Genomic DNA, 8404 nt, shown 5'->3' on the forward strand with positions numbered 1-8404 from the left:
GCTGTGTGTCATCGGCTTCTGTTCAGAAAGCAAGTCATAGAATGTAAGACAGATTGTTATATGAAAAAATGTGACGACCCTGCTCATTTGGCTGAACAGCAGTGGCGGATTTACGGGGTGGCAGCTGCCACCCCAACAAAAAGACTTGCCACCCCAATCTCGCTATGCAAACAAATATTATTACAATATAATAAATGTCAATTTATTTTGAGTACCAACCGCCAGTTAAACATCGCCTAAAAGAAGAAAACATTTAAAGTTGCAACCGCCGAGACTGAGAAAATTGTATTTCGTTCAACCGTGCAGCAGCAGCGTATTTAAGATGAGTAAATAATCGTTCCCTCAAAGCATACTCATGAAAGCATTATTAAGTGTACACTTGACTTTGTTAAGTCACAAGTGTGGATGTTATAACTGTAGCTAGGCTAGCTAACTATACTCATGCTAGCCCCCAGTTCAGCTATCAGTACTGTACCGTTCTTATATGGCCGTGCTTGCCCCAGTTCAGCAGGGCTCGACATAAACTTTTTGAGGCACTTGTTCTTTTGAAAAGCACATTAACGTTTCAATTGTCAATGCACAAAAGTCACTTGTCTTGGTGGCTGGCTATAGATTTATCATTCATATAGCTATATTTATGTTGACGTTAGCTAGCGTCGGCAGCTGTGTACAGTACTGTCAAGCATAAGCAGCATTTGTATCGGTTAAGTAGAGCAACGTAGTTAAATATCAGCTAATATTCAATCTCTAAAGTATACAGCTTTTAAAGGATGATAAGGATCCCTTGGTAAATCAGCCTACAAAATTACAAGTACATTTATTTCTTTTCTACTTGTCCCGGACAAGCGCCGCGGACAAGTCTTAATGTCGAGCCCTGATTCAGTACCGTTCTTATATGGCCATGCTAGCAACAGTTCAGCTGTCACTGATAGTATCAGTACCGTTCGTATGTCCATGGTAAAGCTAGATACAACTTTTGTTATTTTTTATTATCTAGGTTGTAAATGGTAACATGTTTGGTATTTCCTAAGTATCGCAAAATCCATTTAACAAAGTTGTCTTATGTAGTTGTAATTATTATTTTTCCTTTAAATGTATAATACGTATTTGTACATTATTAATCAAGGAGTTTTCACACTGCTGCATTTTCTTTCATGATTTGAAGCAACACATTAACGATTATTGTTGAATACTGTAGGGAAATGAAAAGGAAAGGGAGAAGTGGGGATATTTCAAGCTTATTCCTCCTTCTGAAAAGGGGTACTGAGACAAAAGAGGGAGAGCTGGAGAAAGAAGGAGAGCAGAGTGAGAGAAAGGACAGTGATGGTGAACTGAGAAACAGAAATAAAGAAATAGAGAAGAGTCATGGAGATGGAATCAGCAGACCCACAGAGGAGAGAGATTCTGAGATAGGTGATGATCAGGACAAGGACACAGAGAAGAATGAAGATACTGGGACAGATAAAGAGAAGGCCAGGAACCCAGAGTTGGAAAGTGAGGGCAGACATAGAGAAATTGAAATGCCTACCCCAAGTGCAGCTGAACCACATGGTATGTTTGTGGTGTAGATAACCATAAGCGTTAGTAATTTTACTCACAATAATAGTGAAAGAAATGCCACAAATATTACTGAGTGTTTGTGATATTAGGTTAGAGAAGGTCAGTATACTGTAGTAGTAAGCAAGACTGCAGTCTAGTTTTGTGACTTTTTTTAGACTTTTTTAGTGTCAAAATATAAAAATGATGGACCAGTACAGCCACAGTTGAAGGTATTTCCCAAAACCGTACAAGGAGGGGCAAGAAGATGCTTCCACAATGAGTGGTATGAAACCCACCTATGGGTTGAATATTCACAAGCTAAAGATGCAGCTTACTGCTTTGTCTGTAGGCATTTTGGACTTGCAAAGGCCCAGAATAATGTATTCACATCAGAACAGGAATATTCAAATTGGAAGAAGGCCACTTTTAAAGACAGTGGGTTTAGTTTACATGCCAAATCAGAGATGCATTTGAATGCAATGGTTGCATGGGGTGAGCACAAAAGAATGTCTGAAAACAACACATCTGTCCTAGGAATGATGAGTGTGGAAATAATCTAAAATATAGCTGCAAGCAGCGATGCGGGTTCCTCCGCAAAATGGCAAAATATTGTAAACATGTACATGTACACTTTGCAGGACAACATCTCAACCTATTGAGCCACCGGCAAAACTGAGAAATTATGGTCAGTTTCTGTATAAAAAAGAAAGCCGTTTCTCCTGCAGCATGGATTGCTCGATTCGCCAAAGTTTAAACAGCTTTAATTCAATGATCTTGTGACATATCAAGGTGAAATTGCGCATGGAACTTCAGAACTATGTCATCCTGTTTAACTAAACAGATATTCAAATTACGACGGGCTAAATGACTGTGGCTGGATTCGATCCTGCGACCTTACGCTTTGCAGATCGCCGTCCCAGTCCAGTGAGCTAATCTCATTGTTGAAAAGAATCAGTTCAGTTACTGCATAAAAAAGTACGCTGTTTCTCCTGTGGTAAGCAAAAGTTGAAACAGCTCTAATTCAATCACATTTTGACATACCAAGGTGAAATTGTGTACGGTACGTCAGAGTAATGTCACCTTAAAGCCTATTAGGTTTGAAAAACCATAATTCAAAATGACATTTGACTTAGTGACACAAACATTGTGTAAATGTGTACATTTACATAAATACACCCCTTTCAGCCATTTTGTACATAATTCAAATAGCCTTAAGTAACATTTTTAAATACGTCAATGATACATATATGTACCAAATTTCAAGTCAATTAGACCTTTGGTTCAAGAGAAGAGGAATTTTGAATGTTTTCCCAAATTATCACTGTACAGGAAAATCCATCATGGCGGACCTTATGGGTCCTTGAGGCTTTTTTGTTCCTCATGAAAAATGAGGCATGCACACCAAGTTTCAGAAGAATTGGAGCAATGGGGTGGAAATGCAATCACTCTGAAAAGTGGACATTTGGGCGTGGCCTGTGGCGCCCCCTATGGTCTGATGTGGGCCAGTCTGTGTTTCAAAACTTTGCACCAATGTGTTCATGAGATAAATTACAAGAATAATAATAATAATAATAATACCAACAATTACAACGGAGGAACCCTAACTATATAAAAACGTTGGCTGAGGTTTTGCTGCTCACAGCCACTCAGAATATTGCACAGCGTGGACATGACAAAACTGAAAGCTCAAAGAACAGAGGGAATTTCGTTGAGATCTTAGAACTTTTAGGTAGACATGATCCGTTGGTGAAAAGTAGATAATAATTAAAGATGTAAAAGACAGCAAGCAATTTTCCATTATAGCAGATGAATCCAAAGATGTGAAAAAAACAGAGCAGATATCTTTTGTCCTGAGATACTATTATGATGGTGTAGTACAGGAGAGCTTTCTCGAGTTCCAGGTAGCAGAACGCTTAGATTCTGCTGGTTTACCTGAAAAAATAATTTATTTTTTGGAAAAGTGGGGACTGCAATATAGAGAGAATCTTGTCTGCCAAGGAAATGATGGAGCAGCAGTCATGATTGGAAAGCACTCTGATGTACAAACCAGAGATAAGGAAGTGGCCAAGTATGCATTCTATGTCCACTGCAATGGCCATTGTTTAAACCTTGTTAGTGGACTGTGTTAAAAATGTCCATGAAGCTGGAAGCTTTTTCTCTTTGCTTGAGAAACTTTATGTATTTATGTCCGGCTCATATGTCCACACAAAGTGGCTTGATGTACAAAAACAAATGTTCAGTAATGCACCAAGGGAGCTTCCAAAACTAAGTGACACTAGATGGGCCTGCCGATTCTTTGCGTGTCGAAACCTCATGGATAGATTGCCAGCTGTTATAAGAGTGCTTGAGGATATTTCAGATGAGGCTAACTTTGATAGAGCTACAGACGCAAGAGGGCTTCTCCCCCAAATTCAGTTGAATTTCATAGGGCTACTTGTTGTATTTAGAAAGGTCCTTGGTGATATAAAGGGATTATCTGACATGCTCCAGTCACCAAACCTTGACCTCACAAAAGCAGTGGATCTTATTGAAGCCATTAAACAAACCTTTGCAGTATCACAATACAGATGAAAACTTCAATGAGCTGTGGGATACAGTAATAGAAATGTGTGATAATTGCAATATTCCCACAGTCATCAAACCAAAAAGGTCCCAACAGACAACAAGCCGACTCCAACATAGTGTTGTCACATCCACACTTGGACAGCGAGCTCCACCTAACAGCAAAGACAGCTTTCGAGTAAACACGTTCTTTCCCATCATTGATGCCATACTTGTTGGGATGAAGAAACGTTTCTCTAAGTCCAACTGCAACATTATGATTGGCATTCAGGCATTAACTCCATCAAGCAGCAACTTCCTGAAAGAAGAAATTGTCTCGTTACTGGCAGAGGCATATGGATCTGATCTCCAAGACCTGAAAAGTGAGCTCCGTCAAACAAAACGAGTTATTGAACAGAATATGGCGAAGGAGAAAGACAATCCTGCTGATATGATTGGATTCATCAAGTTCTTAGAGCCGTTCAAGGAGGTGTTCAGTGAGCTTTTTCGTTTATGCAAAATAGCTGTTGTTTTACCAGTCAGTAGTGCTGGGTGTGAGCGCAGCTTTTCAACATTAAAACTTTTTAAAAATCACCTGCGCTCAACGATGGAGAAGGAACGGTTAGGTAACTTAGCTCTGTTGAGTATTGAGAGCAAGCGTGCAAAAGCACTGGACTTGGACAAATTTGTCACATTCTGAAATGCATAATAGCAACCGCCGTATTCTTTTGCTTTGAGAATGTTGAACAGTGAAAATGTAAATCTATATTTTTTCAAGAGCTGTATGACAAACTATGTATGACAAAAAATCTGTATCCCTGATTTTGACCCTAAAATCCTTAGCTGTCATGTCGGACGCTAAAAGATACATTGTAGAGTGTCGACCAGGGTTCTCCAGTCCTGGTCCTCGAGGACCACTGTCCTGCATGTCCATTCATTTCAAACAGGTGTTCTGGAGCGGGAAACATCTAAAACATGCAGGAAGGCGGCCCTCGAGGACCAGGATTGGAGAACCCTGGTGTAGACCATGTCATTTAATTTATTTTGACCTAACCTGTTATGTATTAGCAATGAGAATGTTGAACAGTGGGAATGTAAATCTAAATCTTTTCAAGAGCTGTATTACAAACTTTCAGACATTCATACATTGTTTCGAATTTGCTGTTTTGCAGATATTGAGCTGTTATATCTGTATCCCTGATTTTGACCTTTGAGACCTGGCATAATGGATTCTTCCTTGTTCAGAAATGTGTTGATGCTATATTTTGCTACAAGGCATTGAAGAAGGCAATTCCGAAATGTGTTTGAGGTTCTTTTTATTAGCAAATTTCAATCTATAAATGCTTTTTGTATAACATAATAAATACGTTTAAAAGAACCAAAAATAGATACTTCAGATGTACAATTACAAATGTGTCTAGTTGATTTATGTCATATGACATACATTCCCTTTTAATATGCTGTAGCATTCAATGTTCAAAAAACTATTATTAACTAAATTATTTAGTTTGTGTGATATAAAAAGTTGTGTTACACAGACATATATTTCCAGTCAGATAAAATTGATGTGACACAGTTAAATCTGGTGTACTCATAAATTTCATGTTACCAGTGTAGGCTATCTTATGTCATGGATATTTGAGAAAAACAGGCCCCGGTATGTGAATACAGCTAACTATATGACACTGTTATATAATAATAAATGAATGTGGCACATCAAAAATACCTCCTGCGGCTCTGCCACCCCTTTGCCACCCCCGGTGAAAATCTCCTGATCCGCCCCTGCTGAACAGTGCATTACATTTTCCTATTTGCACACTTGTGTTGCCCAATGTGGAACTAATTGTCCAAAATCAACACTGGATTTGTTTTACATGTCATCGGAAAATGCTTGCAGGTAGAATGCCAGAGGAAGCTACTGTGAACAACTTACATCTAGATGTTGTGCCTCCTGAGCTAAAATGTTTGAATTCTCGAGAGCATCATCCCATTGCTAGACATATTCCTTTCATGAAACTGCTCTGCCTGTCTCGTGGGAAACAAAACGGTTGTCATGGACCTGTTGTATGTGCACCTGTACATACCAATGATGTCACAAATGTTCTTCCAAGAAATCAGTGTGATGACAAGATGATGAAAATTAAACTGAAATGTAAACTCACATACAACCCTTACGGAAAGAAAATAAATTTACCAATATATGATTCAAAATAAATTTTAATATGTTGTAATATATAATTTTCCATTACATTGACCAATATATTATTTATGGAAATACATGGGATAATATATTGATGATAAATATATGACTAATATATTATACACTATAATATATATGTGTGTAATATATTGCAAAATACAGCAATGATTGCCGTTTTCCATATATTGCTATATGTGGAACATGAATATATAATATATGTGGTTATATATCCAAAAATATATGCAATTATGTATTTATAAATAACCACCATAATGTATTGCGCTTTATAAGGGGAAAATGTATGGGTAATATATGTAAAGATATAGTGTCACATGTATGCTTCTTATATGGTAGAATATATTTTAATATATGTAAAGTTATATGGAAATATATGTACATATATATTGCACAATGCATGTGTACATATATGAGAACATGCCCCTACAATATACGGACATATATAGTGATATTTACATTTAGTCATTTAGCAGAGAGACTAACAGTAAGTACAGGGACAACCTGAGGCAAGCAGGGTGAATTGCCTTGCCCAAGGACATAGCTTAATTTTTTCACTGCCGGGAATCGAACCGGCAACCGTCTGATTAATAGCCTGATTCCCTAACCGCTCAGCCATCTAGAAGGTATTCTATTAATCTTAACGGCAGCATTTCAAATGGAATCCCGATTCAAACAGTACCATCTGCTAACTGAAAATGAGCCCCCAAAAACTTAAATAAGATTGACATTTATTTAGGGGGAAATGGCTACTTCAAAAGAAGTTTGCCAGAAGCAATCATTGTCAGTATATATTTCAAATAACTTGAAATAGCTCTATACCCTCCGCGGAGTCCTGGAGGGTACATGGGAGTTCGCCCAACCAGTCTACACATGTTTTGTGGATTTGGAAAAGGCGTTCGACCGTGTCCCTCGGGGGCTCATGTGGGGGGTGCTCCGAGAGTATGGGGTACCGGATTCCCTGATCGGGGCTGTCCGGTCCCTGTACGACCGGTGCCAGAGTTTGATCCGCATTGCCGGTAGTAAGTCGAACTTGTTTACGGTGAGGGTTGGACTCCGCCAGGGCTGCCCTATGTCACCGATTCTGTTCATTACCTATATGGACAGAATTTCTAGGCGTAGCCAGGGTGTTGAGGGGGTCCGGTTTGGTGACCTCAGGATTGGGTCGCTGCTTTTTGCAGATGATGTGGTCCTGTTGGCTTCATCGGGCCGTGACCTTCAGCTCTCACTGGAGCGGTTCGCAACCGAATGTGAAATGGCTGGGATGCGAATCAGCACCTCCAAATCTGAGGCCATGGTAATCGACCGGAAAAGGGTGGAGTGCCATCTCCGGGTCGGGGAGGAGATCCTGAACCAAGCGGAGGAGTTCAAGTATCTCGGGGTCTTGTTCACGAGTGAGGGAAGAATGGAGCGCGAGGTCGACAGGCGGATCGGTGCGGCGTCCGCAGTGATGCAGGCTCTGCATCGGTCCGTCGTGGTGAAGAAGGAGCTGAGTTGAAAGGCGAAGCTCTCTATTTACCAGTCGATCTACGTTCCTACCCTCACCTATGGTCACGAACTATGGTAGTGACCGAAAGAACGAGATCGCGAATACAAGCGGCCGAAATGAGCTTTCTCCGCAGGGTGTCCGGGCTCTCCCTTAGAGATAGGGTGAGAAGCTCGGTCATCCGGGAGGGGCTCAGAGTAGAACCCCTGCTCCTCCGCGTCGAGAGGAGCCAGCTGAGGTGGCTCGGGCATCTGATTAGGATGCCTCCTGGACGCCTCCCTGGTGAGGTGTTCCGGGCACGTCCCACTGGGAAGAGGCCCCGGGGAAGACCCAGGACACGCTGGAGGGACTATGTCACTCGGCTGGCCTGGGAACGCCTCGGGGTCCCCCAGGAAGAGCTGGTGGAAGTGGCCGGGGTGAGGGAAGCCTGGGCCTCCCTGCTTAGGTCGTTGCCCCCGCGACCCGATCCCCGGACAAGCGGCAGATGACGACGACGACGTATTTATGTTTTTGGGGGTATATTTTCAGTTAGCATACGGTACTGTTTGAATCGCAATTCCATCTAAAATACTGCCAATGACAACGTTGTTACAGTAGCTTGTTCCAAATGGGGTTCGCTGGTT

The sequence above is a fragment of the Hypomesus nipponensis genome, chromosome 17 (genome assembly GCF_054491055.1).
Source record: "Hypomesus nipponensis isolate SF chromosome 17, ASM5449105v1, whole genome shotgun sequence".
Taxonomy (NCBI): domain Eukaryota; kingdom Metazoa; phylum Chordata; class Actinopteri; order Osmeriformes; family Osmeridae; genus Hypomesus; species Hypomesus nipponensis.